Here is a 20,425-nt window from a genome sequence, read left to right as displayed (position 1 = left end):
GGGGTGAGAAGACAAACCCCCTTCTCATTTCCTTGTCCGACCACCAGCACACCAGCTTTCGTGACCTACTTTCCGCTACTCCTTAAGCCCGCGGCGATGCCAGCACATTTTGGCTAGGCGACGGTCAGCGCTGGGGTCCCGCTGCGGTGGGCAGCGAGCCGCGGGCGGTCGCAGCGCAGCGGGGCGGGCAGGGAGCGCTGCGGCGCTGGCGGAGCCTCGAACGCGAGGCGGCAACGGAGGAGGAGCGGGCGGCACAGCGATAGCGCTGACAGGCAGCGGCAGCCGCTCTTTGTCCCCTCCCCTGCCCGGCGCGCCCAGACCAGCCGGCAGCGCGGAGCGGAGCGGGCCGGCCTGGGGACGCCTTCCCCGCGCCGCCGAGGTCGCCATCTTCACCCCCGGGCTCGCCTCGGACGCTGCTGGCCGGGCTCCCGGGGAGCCACCGGGAGCCTGCGACGCGCCCCCCCCGCTGCATGTGACCGGCGGGCGGTAGCGGCCTCCTCCGCGGATCTCGGCTGCGTCCTCCTCCGCCCCCGGCGCGGCGGGGAGGGGGCGCGGGGCGCCCGGCAGCGGGAGACGGAGGTGCCGGAGCGCGGCGGGCACACAAAGGAGCGGGCGCCGCCGTGGGCAGCGGTGAGTGGCGGGGCAGGGGTGCGGAGGTCCCCGCTCTCGCCGCCCTTCCCTGTACCTGCCGGCGGGCTGGGCTGCGGCCACTCCCTTTCCCGGGGGCCCGCAGAGAGCGATGGGGGGGGGGGGAGGGGGGGGGCTGTGTCGCGCCGCAGCCTGGGACCGCCGGCGTTTCCCGCACCGACAGCCCCACGGCCGGGCAGCGGCGAGCAAGGGCCGAGCGAGGTGCCCGGGCGGCGGGGCCGGTGCTGGGCGGGGCGATGCGGGGGAGGCTCCGGCCGCGCCGCCTCGGGAGCAGGCAGTGCCGCGGGCGCGGTGGGTGATGCTCAGCCGTAATCTCGCTTGACGCTCGGACAAAGAGGAGCGAGCAACAAATTTTGTGGTGGGCGATAAAAAAAAAATTATGAAGAGTGGTTTGATTTTCCTGGGTTTGTGTTTTTTGGGTTTGGGGGTTTTTTTTGTTTGTTTGGTTTTTTTTGTTTGTTTTTTTTTTTGGTTTTTTTTTTGGTTTTTTTTTGGTTTTTTTTGTTTTTGTTTTTGTTTTTTTTTTTTTGTTGTGAGGCTTTTGTGGGGTGTGGGTTGGGGTTTCTTCCGGTTCTTTTTTTATGCCGTGCGCCCCCGCCCCCTAGCCCGAGCGTGCGGCGGAGGGCAGGTGCCGCGGTGGGCGGGAGCGGCGGGCAGCGGGGCCTGGGCTCGGGCTGTGCCCCGCGCAGGGCGTGGTGCCGTGGCGGGGATGCCGCGACGCCTCCGTCCCTCCCGCCCGTGTCCCTGAGCGCCGTGGGGAGCCCGGAGGGGCCGCGGGAGGGGTGTAAGGCCGCCCGGGAGGGGAAGGAGGGCGCTGGGGTACAGCAGCGATGACTTTCGTGCGCGTCCAGAGAGGTAAATTAGCGTTTAACAGCGGATATTTAAAACGTGGCGCTTGTCTTTTGGGGCAAGCGTGTGGTTTTCAGGCAGTTACTCCGTGTGTGTGACCCTGTGCGCTTACCAAAACTGTAACTCTCTCACAGGTCAGGAGAACTTGAGGCCCTGTGGCATTTTGCTCTGAAGCTGGATATGCATTAAACTGTAAGTTTTCCAGTTTTGTTTCTGAACTTGGATTGATGAATGGAGTGATTGCTTCATGTCTGCGAGACAAAAACTTGAGAAATAATTTAAGTGAGATCCTAGGCATACTTTTGTGATGCCAGTTGCATATATACGCCCCTCCTGGACTGCAATAACTGGTTAAAAAATAGAAAAGTAAAGAAAATCCGGGAGAAAGGGATGCCTTAAACTCTTGCTTTTACGTATGGTTTTGCTGATGGGTCTTGCTTAATTCTCCAGGGCTGACAGTCACCTCTTAGGCTTAAATTAATGTATAGGAAATACCTGTTAGTGTAATACTGGTGTGTTTCCCTATATTTTAGTGAAATGACTAAGACTAGATGCTGCTTTTTCATCACTCTTAAGGCATATTTAGTCAGTTATTTTACTTAGGTGATCTGATTAATAGCAGCTCGTTGAAGGTACAGATATATTTCTGAGTTGTTTCTTAAAGTGTTAAATATAGATGAATTTTTGAAAGATGTAATTAATATTAAATTTCTACTGTAATAATGGGTTTTTTTGAAGGGTGAAGGGACTGTTGTAGATAAAATTGCTGGAAGTCATCAAGCAAATGACTACAACCACTAATGAAATAAGTAGCAGATCAAATAAGCAATGAGATAATTAGCTGTACAAATTTAGTATACACATAAACTTCATTGTCTGTCAATGGCTGCGTTACTGCTCTTTTAAATTTGGGTTCTTCTATTAGCTTGAATGAGAAGCTGGAACCTGGATATAGCTGTCTGGGCATCTAAGTGGTGCTAATGGGTATCAGTTATTCAGTGTTCAAGATGCTTCCTGGTGAAGTTTCTCTAGATCTAGGCCAGAGTTGTATAGCTTAGAAATTACATCGTGCAGTCCATGTAATATTATATGGCATTTGTGCAGCAGAGGAACGAAGAACTCTGACACTGTTGTTATGTGTATCTTGCCCAGAAGTGTTACAGTTAAATTATCTTTTATTCAAAGGCTGTTTTGCCAAAAAATAATTGTCAATTTAGTTATGCTGCTGTATAACCACACCAAATAAATTTCTTTTGAAGCCTCCTAGTAATTCTGACCTTATGAGGATTTTGGAAGTTCTTTGGTGGCTTGGTGTGCAGTGTGCTGGTCTGTGGGAAGTCTTGAGGGCATGGTGGCTGGTCAGGATAGGGAAAAACTGTTAGAAACGTTTGAAATATCCCATCATGTCAAAAAAATGAGTTGATTTAGAAACAGCTAAAGGAGATGAGAAATATAGTGTGTGTTCCAACTTTCTTTCTGAATATTTTACTGTGCCTTTTTTTACCTATATATCAGAGCTTTCATTGCAGTGATAAAATACTAACCCTAAAGTGGTTTCAAAAAATCAGATCATGTGCCATAGAGGTATTATAGTAAACAAGAAGGATTCAATGTCTCATTTCATCTCTTTCCCCAACAAGAAGTGTAATTGACACTGTCCTGCTTTTCTAGGAGTAATGGCTCATGGTGGTGAAATAGCGCTAATCAACAGTTGTTGCTGTAATTGATTGTCCACTGGGGAGGAGTCCACGTAACACCCATTAACTTGAGCAAGCAAACCCTTAAGATACTTTTGCCAGACCTTTTGACCCTGCAGTGGGGCGTGAAGGGGCTTCTTTTTTTGCCTCTTGAGTTTCTCCTTGCTAGAATTACAGTGCACTATTAGAAAAATACTTTTTCCTTTACACCGCTGTCAAGGAAAACATATTTCATTCTGTGATACATCACTGAGGTGGCAGTTTCTTGAAGTTCAAGAATTTTTTTTCAAACTATTAGGAACAGCACTGAGATACTTGCTTTGCTTAATGTGATTTATAGATCTACCTTTAGGCATGAAGCATAATGTGAAATTAAATGACTCAGTAATGGAAAAAAAGAACCCCGGTGTTGAAGTACTCCCTGGAGATACTGCTCCTGTTGAATTTTTTTGTTGTTGTTACTTTCATTTTCAGTGAACTTAGCTTAACAAATTAAATGTGAACTTAGCATACCATACTGCTAAGGAAAATCTTACGCCAGTCTGTTTTGCATACTGTGTCATGATTTGTGTTAGCTCCGGACAGAAACCCGTTGGGTTCTGGTCAGTGTCAGTGAGTGCTTGGATAGAATTCAAATGTCACTAATTTTCACTTTTGAGTGATATAATTTGACTATTCAAATCAGTTCTCAGTAACTCAGTTATATCTCTTGATTACATTTGACAGCCTGAGTCCAGGTAGTGAGTAGCAGTTTATCACATAATTCATTAGTGCTACACATATTTTTACTAGACATAATTCTAGCAAGTATTATGGACTGTTGCCTTATGTAAACGTATGTAAACACTTATCTTTGGTCACCGCCTTACCCCTGGGTGTGTGTTTCTCGTTCTGCGTCTCTGTGTGTGTAGATAGAGAAAGTGGATGAAGGCTAGTGTGGCCCATGTTGTTCCTCGTGCCGTATTCATTAAAATGTGTTTGTTAGTGACTACTGTATCTGTTTAGTATTAGTCATCTTGTGTCTCCTAATTTTAATATTGGCCTGTATAGCGAATAAAGAGTTTTAAAGGAGCTTAGGGTCTTGTGGAAGTGTTAGTCATTGTTGTCATGCTTTAAAAGTGAGAGAATTGCTTTCTTATATATGCTGAAGGACTGTAGAGAATTGACTGCTGAAACATGAACGCCTGTCTTCCAATCCAATTTTATCAATGATCAAAGTATATCTAGCAGGGTTAGCATGAAGGAGTTATTTTAATATTATAGCTGCTGTATTACTTTTGTGTTAAAAAGTACTGAAACAAAGTGTATATGATGACTGCACAAATAAATTACTTTATTTTTTTGAATAGACTAGATGTAGATGCACTAGAAAAGCAGCAACATGGTGTTCCTTCCTGTAACCAAGCCTGGGAGGAAAATAAAGGAGAAAGGGGGGGGAGGAATGCTGCTCAGAAAGATGCTGGTCCTGAGATGGGTGGATTGGATTCCTTTTTCTTTAAAAACATCAGTTGATCTGAAGAGAGGCTTTTGAGTATTCACAATCACTTAAAGGTTTCGTGTTATTTTGATGAAGCAAGGCTGTCTTGCATGATGAGCGTCTCATTTTATTGTATGACTAGCAATGATAAGAAATAATCATGAATTCAAGGAAGAAGCAAGCTGAAGCAATTGAAACTGGGTAAGAGAGCAATCAAACAGCTACACTGAACATATTTAAGTAGGGACTTCATATAAAGGGCAGATTGAAGAGGAATTTTAGCAGTGAGAAAGCTGCCTGTTAGTAACAAAGTGAATGTAGAAAAATTAGGCTGGTGAGTGTCCTACAAGAGGGTCTTGGCTCAATGCCCATTACACAGATGGGTAACTCTGCCTGAGGACTCCTTTGGTCTTTTTCAAATTCAATGTTTTGTGTCTGCATACAAGTGGATGTGTGAGATGAAACTACTAAACCAAGAGTAGTTGTAAGAGGATCAGTATTTTCTGTTGACTGCTTCACCTGACTCCAAGAGGAAGAGGAGCTCTCTTGTCCATGTAAAAGGCAACGTTATTGGAGTGCAGACCTACTTCAAAGCAGTCTTACATATTCTTTGTCAGTATCACATTAACAGAAGGGCTTAGGAAGGAGGTGTAAGGAGGAAGATGTAAGATGTCAATACAATTGTCAGCAGGTTTTGCAGGCTTCTTCCTGGAAACATAACTGAACTGTATTAACTTCCTCTTTTAATTTATTTCATTTTCTGTCCAGTCAGATTTGCAATATTTGTTGTGAGATGTCAGAGGGAGAACTGCTGGTGTGACTCTTGGGGATGTCATAGGCAGGGCTGAGAGCTGGACTTGATTATCCTTGGGGGTCCCTTCCAACTCAGCATATTCTATGATTCTATGGTACCTTCTGTCTGCCTGTGCAGTAGTGCATGGGCTACTATGGGAGAAGGCAAGCTGCAGATAATTGCACTGCTTGAAGAGCTAGGAACTGCTATTCAGCTTGCTTCTGTGTTATGGCTAAACTATATTCAACAAAAACCAAAATGGGTCTCTGAGTTGTGTTCAATGGTTTACTTATTTGGCTGATGTTGAAAGTAGGGATCGTATTAGAGGCTGATATCTAGTAATGTCAAAGGCCTATTGAGTTGCAGTTACCTGAGCCCTTGATCTGATACCATAGTTATTAGAAAACAGTTACCTCAGTTTTTCACTGGATAGAGTTTGAATCCTTTCCCCACCATACATAAGTTGGCTTGTGATGAGGTTCGTTGCACTGCATGAACCAATGCCTCTGTGTTGGAGAAGAGGTGCTGGAGGAGAAACTGCAGTTCATCTTTATAGAGAAGGAGAAACTTTGATCTAAGCAGTGTGGGGCTTGTAATGCTGTCAGAGTATTACACATGGAGACAACCACTCTGATCTAATAATTTTTCAGAGCTAAACAGCTAGAGTGCTTAGAGTTGCACTTTAGGCAAGCAGGGATAAAATATTTTAATTATTGCTAGCCATTTAGGCTAAAAGAGAGAGCTATTTGTTTTATCAATATATGAATAGTACAAGGGCAAAACTGTGCATGAACCAAGTAACTTATTGCAGACTGCATCATGGTTCACTGGGTATTTTGGTATCTTGTACTTTTTTGGAAATTGCTGTACAACTCAACCTGTTTTTTTCTGATTGTACGTGCCTTGGACTTTATCAGTTATTACAAAGAGTTCAAAAATGTTTCCTTAGAAAAACTTTCTTTTCATAGAACAGAAAGTGTGTTGTCACCGAAGTCTCCTCAGTTAAAAATCTCAATTATCCTCATAGAAAAAGTAAGTGTCTGCCTTTTGACTGAGTTTTGTGAATTCTGTCTTAAATTTGGTACATTTTCTGTCTTAAGTACTGGCTTATCTTTGTATGGGCTTGATATACTTTTCCCATGGTTCATTTTTGGAATGGGACCCTTAATCATTTTTCTTGTACTCATCCACTGAATTTGGAGACCAACTGTTTAAATCTTGTGCAAAAATAGGACTTTTCTAAATTGCAGCTGGCTTCCTTGTCAAAACAGTCACACTACTTAACACTGAAATATTATATGCAGAAGGTGTCTTGTTACATTTATTGATTGCTTTTATCTTACAGCTCATATTCAATAATTCTTGTGCTGTCTGATAATATCTCTTTTAATTGGCCCCACGTGATGCAGCTATTAGCATCAAACACCAGTTGCTAAAGGAATTCCACCTACTCCTTTAAAGCTTCCTGAGAACAATTTTTTCACTTGAGCTCAAGTACCTATTTCTTCTCTTAACCCTTCAAGTGAATGGTATCTTGCCCTGATCTTTTTGCACTGAAGTTCTTTTCTAGTAAGCTGAGTTTTATAAGGTTTGTTGTGCCTTGATAGAGTTTAAAAAAATTAAAATTGATGTAAGAATGTAGTTTCAAGTTGAGTAGTCCTGTTCACTTGAACTGTACAAGCAGATTCTGAGATACAGTAGAAGCTGCTTCCCCCAGCTGAAAGTACATGTAAGTATTTCAGAAACAGGAGTTTACCCATTTTCTTTGATGTTGACATATTCAAAAAGTCAGTGTACAGTGGACTAGAAGAAAGCCTTAAAAATGTGTGTTTTACAAAACATCTAATTTTTAAGGCGAGGAAGAAGGAAGCAGGGAGTAGTCTTCACCGATTGTGTTATTTTTGGTATTTCATGCACTCCTTGCTGATCAGTTTGGTTTTGTTTTTTTTGTCCTCAAGCATATGTGAGGAATAATTTGCAGAGCTAATACAAAACTAAGCTCTGATGCATTCCGTTGTTTTATTTATTTTTGGTTGGTTGATTTTGTCCTGTCAAAAATTCATCTTGCACAAATGTTTAGGTGATGTGCTCACAGTGGGAACATGTCACTGGTACAGCCAGGGCTTGCTACATAATCAAGTCTTTATTTCAGTGTTGAAATAGGGACTTTTTTTGCAGGATAAACCTAGGTGTGTTCAGCTCTGTTATTTCTTATAATTGTACCTTGTTTTCTTCTAAGCTGTCTTGTAAATGGCAAAGCCTTGTGATACTCTTCAGAAATGTTAGTTGGACTTGAGACTGCATTGACGTGAATTTGAGGGGGCAGTATGTCAGTAGTCAGTTTCACTCTTGTGAAACATGTGTACCATCCTCCAGGGTCTACCACTTCCAAGCTTCCTGTAAGCTTTTTCTATAGAATAACCTGTCAATCCCTGCACTGGTGCCTTTGCTCTCCATGCACGATTGTTAAGTGGTGCTTTCACTTAGCTCAGGCCTTTCCTGGGAAGTCAGCAGGAGTGGTGACTCCTTTCAGCTCTTAAGTGTTACAGGTCAAACCCTGGCTGTGATCAAGTTAGCGGTGAAGCTTTCATTTGAGATCCTGAATTCATTACAATTGCGTCTGCAAAGCAAGTTAGCTGCATCTCTGCAAGAATGCATTGCGAGGGTGATACTGGCCATCACCCAGCAGGTAGCAGTTACAGTGGAGTCTTGTTCTTTGTATTTATTCAGGAGAATTGCAGTTAATTGTATCCAGAGCTGCTTACAAACCAAAGTATGAGCATTATCAGTGTATATACAGGAAAATACAAATACTGGAGGTTGCGGTGGATTTGTTTTTTAACATATTTATTACTTGGTTGGGGCACAATTGTTACCTTTGCTCCCAGTCGTTTGTCCTCAGTGTTGTCAGGATATGTGTGTATTCACAGCAAGATGATTCTTATTTCTTAAGATTTTAAAAATTATTATTTATTGCAGTTGAAAATTGTAATAAATAAAAGGAAACTTAATGAAGAATGATGACATTTGGGAGAAACTCACAGCAGGCACAGACCTGTGATAGTCCAAACAAGTGTGCATTTTAGTGAAATAGTATGTCGGTTAAGAATTCCATTAAAGAAAATATGTTCTGAAAATGACACTTCCACAAATAGGTACTCAAATATTTACAGAGGTAATGGGTGATTCTAGATTATGCTTTTTATACTGTATATATGCCATCTTTTTTTCAAGTTCTTAAACTTTGTTATTTTTCTTTCAAGGACAGAAAGTGTGATCTGAAAGCTTTGTTGCTTTGTTTCTACTGGTTGAGATCATATTAAGATATTTTTGTCAGAGTTCTTCTGTACAGACAACTTTATCAAACTATATGTGAATTATTGTCTTTTTAAATGTATCTTAATTTGTGTTTGCATCTATTCAGAGATGCTGAGGGCATTTCAAATGTTGAAATGAAGTCCCAGGCAGCAAATTTTGCAAATCACCATGGTAATGTGCGTTTGTGCATGTGGGAGGAAGGCTAAAGTTGGAATCTGCATTAACAGAATCTGTTAATATTACATATGCTCAGTGGCACTAGCACTGCTTGTTCTTTGACATGCGTGTTCTTTGACTGCATGTTCTTTGCTTAATTAAAAGCAAAGTAATATGATGGCATTAAAAGCCCCTATTGTCTGATTTTTAATATTTTTTTTTTGTGATTCTGAAATAAATCTACTGAAATAATCAGACATGGGGGTAATTGTGGAATCTTCTTTCTGTTCAGAAAATGGCCTGTGATAATCTTGTAAACTAGCAAAGAAACTTCAAAATTTCTTTGTTCCCTCTCTAAGAACTTATGGATAGACTTAAAACTCAGTGTGTTACACTACCAGGGATACTTATTACTGATAGTGCATGTCCTATCATTGTGAATGTTTAAGGTTCTTGATTTTGGATGAGCTTATTTGGATTATTTTGTACTTGCAGTTGTTGTCTCAGACACAGAATTAGTTCTGAAGTATCATCAAGGCTAGTCTAATTTATTTTTTTTAATAAAGAAGAACTGTGTTCCTTTCTGAAACTGGTTCTTAATTGCTCTCAGTGCTGACAACATATAAACTTAAAAAATGCCTGTGAATTTGTAGGAAAAGTGGACAAAAGAGAAGTTCAAGCTGATTTTTCTTGTCTCTTTATTACTGTCATCTAAAGAAGCTTGAAAAAATTGGAGACTTGGATGAAGAATTATTTATTTTCCCCATTACTATATTGATTGTCTCAAATCTCAAAGTAGGAGAGCAGTGAAAACTGTGAAGGATGTAGAGAGGAAGCCATACAAGGAGTGGCTGAGGTCACTTAGTTTGCTGAGCCCAGAGAAGAGGAGGAGACTGAGGAAAGACAGAGATCTCATTGCAGTCTACTATCTCCTTGTGAGGGGAAGAGGAGCAGCAGGCATTGATCTCTGTAATGACCCGTGACAGGACCCGAGGCAGTGGTATGAAGCCACTGTGCTAGGAGAGGTTTAAGTTGTATATTAGGAAAAGGTTTTTTACCCGGAGTGTGGTTGGTTCCTGGAAAAGGCTCCCTTAGGAAGTGGTCACAGCACCAAGCCTGACAGAGCCCAGAAGTGTTTGGACAGTGCTCTTGGGCACATGATGTGACTCTTGGGGCTGTCCTGTGCAGGGCCAGGTGTTGGACTTGATCATCCTTGTGGTTCTCTTTCAATTCAGCATATTTTATGATTCTATGAAATTTTAATGACTTGCAGTAACTTACTAGTTTAAAAACACTGACCCACTGCTATTGAGAATTATAGGCATTAATATGGATTCAAAATGCAGTCATTATGACTTGTGTTAGATGGCCTGAGAGAGCAGGCTTCTTAACTCTTTCATTGCATGGATAAACCTTATAGCAAAACCACCAAGAAGGATGGGGAATTGAGATGCTCTTGCTGCATCAGGGTTGAAATGAGTCAGGAGGTTCATTAGAGCTGCCTTTGCTGCCAGCAAAGCAGAGTTAGCCTGGTGTGACATGAACATTCAGACTGGTCTGGACTTGGGAGGTCATCTGAAGATCTGAGCCATCTGTGTGTGCATTCACATTACTTGGTGCGTTTTATTTTTACAGTGCTATTCACTTGTACGCAATCTGTCATAGTAATAATGCTTATTACTGTGATATTTTTCCTTCAAAATGCCAGGCCTCCTTTTGAGGGTGCAAGTATGGGAAGTGATGACTTTGACAGTCTTTGCCTTAGGAAAACAAGCTGTTTTTTCAAGGCTGTTTTTGCAAGGGCTGAACATAGCTGTGTATGCAGTGTAGTCATTTGTACACCTAGTGACTTGGTAGGTCTTTTTTTGCTTTTTGAGGAGGGAGATATTTACTGTCCACTCCACTATCTCTCTTTCTAGTTCTTTAAAAGACAAAACTTGAGGATCAGTAGGACTTCAGACAGTGAACTGTTGTAGTTTTGGGTGGGATTTTTTTTGGTTGTGTCATTGCCTTAACTTGTCTATTTCTGTTATGTACAGGATCTGTGGTAGCACACGGGTTGATTGTCAGTCACTTGGGTGGTTTAAAGCAGACAGCTATGGGATTATTGATACTAGATTTTGAAGAAAAAGCTAAGTAAACGACATCCTTTATCTGATGGATCAGTGGAGTTATTCGTGTCAGGTTTTCAAAGTCTCTATTTGCAGATATGAAAACACAGTACCTGCTTCTGAAAAGCATGGTACTAAGTGCACCTTTCTCCCAACTCCTTAGAAAAAAAGAAAAGCCTTTATGGTAGTAAAATAATCTGAGAAAGAAATATTAGTACACAGATACTTTTCCCTTCACTTTAGAAAGGCTTAGCCTTTCAGACTTTGTTATACATACTGAGTTTTCTCCATACTGAAAATTCAGTGTGTCTAATTAAAGTGAAATACAAGATTTCACCCTTCATGTAGCTGAATTTCTGCACCTCCTGCTTCTGATCCCAGGGTATCTTTCAGTCTTCTACCTAGTGTGTTCATGCAGTGTTATGTGTTCATCTTCTAAAGTAGACACGTGTGTCTTTGATGAGCCAAGGAATTTCATTAGAAGGGGAAGAAATAGGAAAGCCTGATGCCAATACAGATAAACATGACCTGGACACTAGTCTTCTGGGTGTCTAACTCCTACTAGTTTCTGAGAGAATTATTTGCCTTTTTTTTCTGACTTGAGGAGATTTCTGGAGGCCAAACAAGGTAAATGCAAACATTGTAAAGTATTGAAATGTCTTGATGTTGCTATCATCTAAGGATCTCATGAGAACAATGTTTGAGGTGAGGAAAAGGCACTCGGAGGTAAGTTTAAGTAGGCCACTGCCCCAAGTCCTCTTGTAGGCTAAGTCGGTGAATAGAAGTATCTTTCTCCTAAAGACATATCTTAAGTGTAAACTTCATCTCTAGTTTGTCCTCTGAGGAACTCTAATTTTGAGATTTATATCCCTCTGATAGGAATGGGAGAAACTAAAATGAACCCTCATGGTTTTTTTCTACTTACCTTTAATGTTGTATACCTTATGGCTCTTTTGGTGCCAGATAAGCACAGCTCTGAACTCAGTGACATTTACTGACTCCATTCATTATGGTTCTGTGAAATGAATTGCTGTACCAGTTACAAGCTTCATAGTGAAATAATAAGATATGCTCTACTGACTGTCTGTAATTTTCTGTATGTATGTGACTTTGCCTTTGACTAGAATAGAGAGAGGATTGTAAATCTGTGTATGTATATATGGTATATGTCTACAGAGATGAAAATGACTCAGCAGGTGCAAGATTAATCATTGGTATTTTTTTCCATTTCTGTTTTTAATAGCTTTCAAAAGGATGAAGAAGTTAGATGTTCTAATGAAGACAGTGAAACCCAATACAAACTGTAGTTATTATTTTCTAATGGATAAACCAGTGAAACTGCTGAAGTTCACTGTTTCTTTTTTTCTTCTAGTGGACAGGACTGAATGTTTGCAGGCATTTAACTGTTCGTATATTGTAAATTCATGGCCTCTTTGGCTTAGAAAATATTGTTCTTTATGGTAGAAATACATTTTTAAAGCTCACGCTGTACATGTGTTTTCGAGTTCTGTATCAAATTTCAACCTGTTTTTGTGTAATTAGAAGGCAGCTTGGAAAATGTTATGGAGCTACACTAATGATTTTACTCTCTGAATTTGAGACTTAGGAATAACAATATTAATTTTCTGAAGTCTCTTGATGCTTATGATGCTTTTGTAGCTGTTCTAAATATGCTTCTTTGGCATTTAGATTCTCTAAAATAATGTGTCTCTCTTCAGTAGAAGCACTGTACTAATACATATGCTTCACTTTTCTAAGGGAACCCATATCTCATTTACCCTGTTGATTTGTATTTTGTCATCTTTATTTTCATGCACAGGTTTTATAGTGAACGCCTCATAAAAGGCTAATGTGACTTGTAAGGTGGGACTAAGTAAAATAAGAAATCATCTGAGCAGATAATATCAGGATGACAATGAAATCACCTGTTAATGTGGCAACACTAGTGATTTCTTGTAACTGGTTAAATCAGTAATGTAATTATTATTTAGAAATACAGGCTTGAAAACAAGGCTTCAGACAAGCATAAAGCTTCAAATTCTCACACAAATGATACCACTTAAACAAATGTTTGTTAAAACTGGCTTTTTTAATGAATGTGGTGTGGACAAGTCTGCAGTAACCTGTCCAGAGTTAACAGAAAGTTGGCACAGCTTGTTTAGTAGTGTGCCTTGGCAGTACCTGCAAACAGTTACTCTTTCCACTCTGCTGTCATTTAATAGCCTTTCAAGCCAAAAGTCTACCATTTATAGAAATGATTTTGTTAATTAAATTGTCCATTATAATGTAGGTTTAGTCTACAGGCTTCATTCATCTGGGATTCCAGATAGCTGTGACATGATGACTTAAGGCCACTGGTCCAGATCATCTCATTTGTGACTGGCTTTTTAAAATGTTACTGTACAGGGGTGGCTTTCATTGTTCTGTCCTGCTGCTCTTACAGCATGGCCCTAGATTTCTAATGCCAAAGTTCAGGAAAGTCTTGAAGTCTATTTTTCTTTAAGGAGAGGGGTGGAGGAAGACATTTGGCTTAGAGATTGTAAATATAGATATTCTTATATCTACTGTTACCTCATATGTATAGATGTTATTACATATTTAAGTTGTTTATTCAGAATTGGTCACTACATGCTTAGGATGTTATGTGTGCTATTAATGTGTAGCCTTTGGTAATTTCTCATAATGCAGTTTTGTGAAATTTGCTAATATGAATCTTTCTCCACTTTGCTTTCAGTGGCATTGCATTTGAGTGAGTAGGTCTGTTTAACTGCAGCTAAATTAGTTGTTTCTCTTGTCTATATATCAGCTGTTCTCCACAGAGTCTTTAACTAGAAGGTAACTAACTTGCATTGACAGTTGAAAGTTACAAAATTGACGTCTACTCTAAAAATACATGCTTGCCTTGCTCGCTTTAAGGATTTTATTTGCTTTCATATTGGGCCGTCATAGCTCTTGACGTGTCTATGCAGACAAATTTCCCCCGTTTCCTTTTTCCTTCACAACATTTTTCTTTTCATTTACCATTTTCCTGCATTTATAGTCTGTTTTACCTGCTCTCATCTGCCTTAGCTCTTTGTTTGTCCATAATTTTTTTGACAATCTTTTCTGAAAACTACATGAGTAAAGATAAAAACCCCTTAATTTTACTTTTTAGGTCTGTCTTATGTCAGAGAAGACTTGGTTCCCTAGTTTGTGAGCAACGAAAGGCTAAGATACGATAAACAAGCCCCCAGTAAAAGTCAGCAAGCAAATGCCTCTCCCTATAGCATGAAGCCTAAGACATTGGGGGTCTCAAGTGTAGTAGGGAGGTGGGGCTTTTTGTTTGTGGGTTTATTTTGCTCTGTTTTTGATTTTTTGGTTATTAATAAAATCTGTAAAACATTGCCCTAACGTAGGAAATGTACAAAATTTCATTTACTACTGCATTTGCCTTATTTTCATATGTGCATTTGAAGTGTGAACTAGGTTGTTTGGTATTTTCAGCTTTCCTCATGTCTTCTGTCTGTTTTGAAGCCCATTTCTGATATATCAATGCTGTCATGACTGTCATTGCAGGTGGATGCTCTGTGAATACCGGGGTGTTCTGATTTGTTTGGGTTTGAATAGAGGTTTAACAGCATTAGATATTCTGCTGCTACTTCAAGTAGCAGTGATTCTTCTTGTCACTCAGAGCCAGCTCTTACCAATGTGTTTCCTTTCTGTTATTGCCTGCAGTATTTGTAATCCATCCTTCCTTTTACTGAGAACTGCTGTACTTGGTAACAGATGTCACGGACATAATTTAATAACAAACTTGTTTGCTAAACCTCACACACTTCATGACATTTAACTGCCAAGTTACACGTTTTTATTGGGAAGTAGTACAAAACAGTTATTCCCTGAATACCTGGTGTTACCAGTCATTTGAAATCTGATCACTAAGAAAGATTACCTAGCTAATTTTGCAAAAACAATGTTGGTGTATACATACAATTCTCACATGCCCCTGCTAATATAAAAGTCTGACCCGAGCAAAGGAATCAGCCAAAACTGAATAGGTGCTGCTTTTGTACCCATGCTTCTTATTTGCTTCGTTTAACTATGCCATATGTATGAGTATATATAAAAATCATTTATATATTTTAAACACTGTCTAAACATATTGGGATATAAGAATTAAGAGGACCTGAGAGTGCACAAGTCAGTGAAAGTTTCTTTCAACACTGCTGTGAACAAGGTAGTCCGTAATCCTTGAGATCATTCGCAAGTGGAAGTTGCGAATGTCATTCTGACATCTGTGGTTGGTGCTTTGCAAAGGAGAAGCCTTGGAGGAACTCCTGACTCTCCCTCTTGGTAGCTGCTTTCTTTGTGGAACCATGAAGTTACACTGCTCTTCACTGTGAATAATTTGCATTAGGTGCTGCAACAGGTAGTAACTTAAGCTGTTTTTTTCTCTTTTTCCTCACTCTCTAGAATTGGGGATATCTACACTGAATAACTTGCTGCTTAAAGAAAGTAACAGAAGTTGGGAAATTCAGGTAGGCAATACTTTCAGTTTACTTTTCGCTTTAAATGTTGATGCTAATATGGATGACCAATCTATAAATATTCATTGTGGTACTAAAGTCATCAAAGCATGATATACATTTTAACCTTACTAAGATTGAATCTGGTTTCATGGCCTCTCTTGTGAACTCTAAGCAGCCCCTGATAAGCCCAACAGACTGATGATATTCAAGTGTTCTTTCTGCTTATAAGAAAAACATATTAATGTTCATATCTAATATGATAGGAGGTCCGGGTACTTTGTAATGCTCAATAAATATAAGAAATTATTTTTGACAGCACTGTCTGGCTGCCCCAACAGACTCTGGTATTCATGGTACATGCAGCCACATGCACTTCAATTTCTTTTCCCAATTTCCTTAACAAGCAAAATTCTTGATGGATTTGCTAATTACATCCATTTCACATTTCACTTCCTTTGTTTCAACTAAGGCTTCTAAATAGATCTCCAATACCTAATTCTCATAAAAGATGACAAAATTCTTTTGGTGTTCTTTGTGTAATAACTTCCATGGCATTAATAATTTAATTTGCAATTCCATATAATGCACCGTTGTTTGTCCTGATTCACTCTTATTTTGAGGACACATCCAGCTTTACTTCACTACTTTCTCATTTTCCCTTCAAGTACATGTGCTTTGGTGTGGTGTTAAATAATGTGTAGGAATGGCCAGTGGTTTTAATCACCTGAATTTGCCTCCACCAGAATTCTCAGATAGATCTATTCCTATTTGGCTTCAGTCATAGATAATGATTGTAGCACATTTATGTAGGGTTAATTGCTGTGGATTACATGAATACTGATGGAACAGTTAAATCCTGAAACTATTGGTGATTTCTTATCAGCTCAGTTCTGCATAGCAATTTTAATTTTAGAAGCTTGTAGATTCTCCTTTAATATTTTTCTTTACTGTTTTCATAATTTACTGTCTAAAAATCTGAGTGAACTGTGGAAAAGGATTCTGTAGGATATCAGTACCTTAGGAAATGTACATAAAAATCTCCTACACATGCTTTTTCCTCAGAAAGAGGTGTAACTTGTGGAACGCATTGCAAAAAATCTCCATATAGGGTTGGCAGGCTTGGTTCTCAATTTCTTTCTCAGGAACTAAGTATCATTCTATTTTATCTTACTCTGTGCTTCTGATCACCATTCATGTTGTATGTAGTTCAAGTAGTAGTAAAAATTGAGGCTTTACCCTAAAAATACTCAAAGTATGTTGAATTTTGTTTAGATACTGGTAAAATTACATATTACGTTTTAAAATCCAGGTTAAAACTACATTTTCTATTTCATTCTTTCTGTCTCCCTTCTCCAATGTTTCTTTGACAACTCTGAAATGTTTTCAGTACAAATGACGATACCAGACATGTTTGGGCTTATCCTTCATGATGTGCACTTCCTTCTCCATTATCACCTGATCTTTTTAGCTCTGATTTCACTGCTACTCATAAAATGTTTCAGCCAAAGAGTCTGGGGAAGAAAGAGTCTGCACATGAATTTACCCTGGAGAAGCATGTGACGGAAGGTGGTTGTATTGTGCATAAGAAACTGAAGTGTGAATGGCATCCCACACTGGGAGCAGGAGCTGCAGTCTCTGTTGCTGACCCTGCAGTTCCTTCTCTGGCTTGCTGCTGGGACTCAGGAGCATCCCCAGATATTTTATATGCCCACCCCGTGAAAAAAATGTTTCATTGCAGAATGAGAATGGGCTGTGCAGATGGGGAATCTCCTTCCTTTGGACTCTGTCAGGAAAGGGGAGAGAGAAAGAAATAGTAGCCCAATTATGTAATTCTAAAATAATTTTTTAAACTGCCAACCCCATAAAAATTGACAACCAGAAAAATCCCATTCTCTGAGGGTGGATGGAAGGGGGAAGAAGGAAGGCAGGCAGTTGGGTAAGCATGTGTACGGGTGATAAGGGCAGGTAAAAGATGACAATTATGTCTATTTGAAGAAGACGACTCAGATGAAAAGAAGAGCAGTACTTAATAGCAGAGTTAAGTAAGTGCTATATTGTAAGTAAGGGTTCTACTGTAAGCAGCAGCAGGAGGGCCACAGGCATGGATGAGAATTGGTGCGGCAAGACAAGTGGGAAAGAAACAGGACTTCTGGAGCAGTGGTTCAGTGAGTGGTGATCCCCACTGGTGCAGGAGCAGACAGGAAGCAAAGAGAACTCCACAGTGCAAAAATATGTGTACTTCATTCTTGCGCCAGAAGCAAGTGAAGTGCAATGGGTGTTCCCAACCTGTTGGCTGGCCTTTCTGTATGAGCTCCAGGAGTGTCTGCAGGAAGCTTCAATCATAGATCCGGAAGTACAGCCTTCCTGACTTGCCTTGCTGGCAGCTATGAAGTTGGTGAGAGTAAAATCTCCATAAACACCTTGTGATATGACCTATTCCAGATTAAAAAAAAAATAAAAAGAAGAAAAAAAGCCTTAGATCCTGGTATTTTTCTTCATTTATCTTAAGTTTTTGGGGTTCAAAAATTGAAAGATTGTAGGAGAGTGATGCACAGTTCTCTAGGGCCATTTCCTGCTGCCTCTTTGCCTGGAACCCTGCAACTTTTCCTTTCCCTGCCTCACTGCAATTGTGTGGGAGGACTTGCATCTTTGTTCATGTGCCAGGGTTTTTTGTCTCATGACTCTGACCATGTGCTTCGTGGATGTACTTCCAGTCATGTGAAGTACAGGCATTTAGGCTTGTGGCTCTTCTTCACAGTTAGTATGTTCCTCATCCGGCCTCACAATACTCTTAAACATACACTTTCCAACTGTTCAGAGCAAACTCAGAAAAATCTGAAAAAAATACAAAAATGTTTTTCTCGACTTTTCCATTCTAGTATTGCTACTTCACTAAAGTTCTAGAATACTGGGGTGGGGGGAAAGATGGAAAAAAATGCTCGCTTGTGAAAGTAGTGTCAAGCCTGTAAATTACTTGAGTTTGGCAAGGAAGCCACTGTTCCATTCGTGTCTGGCACTAAAAGCTGGTGGAACACTCCTGCATTACTCTTTGTGTCCAGAAGTTGTACCCTAAAATGTTGGTGGACTGTTCATATGCTGTGTGCACATCTTGGTGCCACCATAGGAAAACCCATGTATCTTCAAAATCTCAATTATGTCTTTTATATTTCCTTGCTTTTGTAGTATATGATTTTAAACTTTGGTTCACGGGTTGGCTTTTCTGTGCAGGATTTTAATGGGTTTTAGTTTCCTGTGTAAGGAAATGTTTAGACTTCACCCACCACACTTTCATTAATTCTATACGATTCTAATTTTCAGTTTAATAATTGATTCATGAATTTGGAGCAATGCCATAAAGAGAAATTTTAGTTCATATATGTAATTGAAATTTAGTTCAGTGCTTTTTACTTTAAGGGCAGAAAAAAAAAATGTAAGATGTTGGATTTCAACATTTTATTTCATGAAGAACTTTTGGTTTTTGGTGTAGCTTAACTGCCTTTAACTTCTGTGTTTGTATCATCATATTAATCCTGTAGAGTAACTAAAGTAACACATGTAGAAAACTGTCCTTCTGTTATTCCATTTCAGATGCCCATTTGTGCAACACATTTTGTTACTGCTGACTCTTTTGCCACCTGTATTTGTATCTGACTGTCCTCCAGTTCCTCCATTGTTAAATTTAGGTCAAATCACTGGGGTGCAGCTGGATTATGTGACTGATTCAGCTTCCCACATAAGTGTTCAGCAACAATTTGGTTTATTTCTCTGAAACATTTTGAGGTAGAACGCAGCTGATTCAGCTGAACTGTATTAATGTGAAAGTCCACGGTCCAGCTTTTTCTCTCACTTTTCACAGTACGTGGAACATGAAGCACAAATTCTCTGAAGCTTTGTGGCACTGGAAACTATAAAACAGAGGAAAGCTAGGAATCAAAGTCTGTCAATAAGAGAATTGCAGTCATGGAAACCGAATTTCATTATACCTGTCTGTATGAAGAGAATAGTAAACAAAAAAAAGGATAGAAAAGTGTGTTGGGAATATTGGTTGATGTCTAAATTAGATACTTAAACTGGTTTGTGCCCCTCTGTGCTGTAATGGGGAGGAGAAGGAAAGCACAAGGCCCACAAAAGAATTATGCTAGGAAATACACCTGCATGTGATGTCCCGTTTCTGTAATTAGAAATAGTGAATATACAGAGATCTTTAATTTTGGGGGTTTTATAATTAGACTTCTAATTAGCTAAAGAATCCACTTTATTTAACAGATTGGGTAGTTCTCTTCTATAAGACTTTTTTTTCCCCTTTTGGAAGTTGTATGCTTCAATTTTTCTTTTAATTGGCTAATCTTACGTACAGTGTGAAATAAGACTTCCTGAAAAACCTGTTTCCTTTCCTCTTACACAGTACTTTGCAATCATTTTTTTTTAAATATGTGATTTTATGCAGGAAAACCCATCTTTTTTTGTCATTTGTAGTTAAGGCACAAAGCCCAAGAAGTGTAAGAGTATAATTCTGGCTTTTTCCAACTTGAATAATAACATCTCCACAGAAAATGCCCAAAGTCCATGTAATACTTAATGTTTGGGACAAAGTACTATGTGCAGAGAGAATGCCAAGCACAGATATCCTGGGTGTACTTGAACATTGGCATCCTGTTTCCTGGGAGAGCCTGGGCTGAGTGTTAATAGTCCTTGCTACGTTTAGTGCTCACTGTTTGTCTTCTGTATTTCAGATTTGTATGTGCAGTGCTGTCCATTCAGTAAAGCTACCAGGCAATGCATGCGTGTTACAATTAACAATTAGATTGTTATAGGTGTGAAATAATTAAGGGCTCCTGTTCTGCAACATTAAGTTACTTGAAATACTT

At 39.9% G+C, this 20,425-nt stretch overlaps 1 protein-coding gene across 4 annotated transcripts in view; it reads left to right on the top strand.

The window, feature by feature from the left end:
- The first annotated feature begins 541 nt into the window (after positions 1 to 541).
- The window catches only part of CDC42SE2 (CDC42 small effector 2), an 83,309-nt gene continuing 63,425 nt past the window's right edge, over positions 542 to 20,425 (top strand). The window contains exons 1-3 of one of the 4 annotated variants that reach the window (XM_042023401.1): positions 542 to 630; positions 1,632 to 1,689; positions 15,502 to 15,566. The gene's annotated coding sequence lies outside the window, so the exon portion shown is untranslated. Of the gene's footprint in view, positions 631 to 911; positions 1,007 to 1,484; positions 1,504 to 1,631; positions 1,690 to 15,501; positions 15,567 to 20,425 lie in introns of those variants that run through there. The other 3 variants (XM_042023402.1, XM_042023403.1, XM_042023404.1) reach the window with 3 other exon arrangements.

This window comes from Corvus kubaryi, unplaced genomic scaffold, assembly GCF_017639235.1.
Source record: "Corvus kubaryi isolate FWS band 111438036 unplaced genomic scaffold, C.kubaryi_AGA036_p1.0 37249, whole genome shotgun sequence".
NCBI classification, from domain to species: Eukaryota; Metazoa; Chordata; class Aves; order Passeriformes; family Corvidae; genus Corvus; species Corvus kubaryi.
The sequence above is the reverse complement of the archived record's forward strand: the minus strand, read 5'-3'. Positions and strand labels throughout refer to the sequence as shown.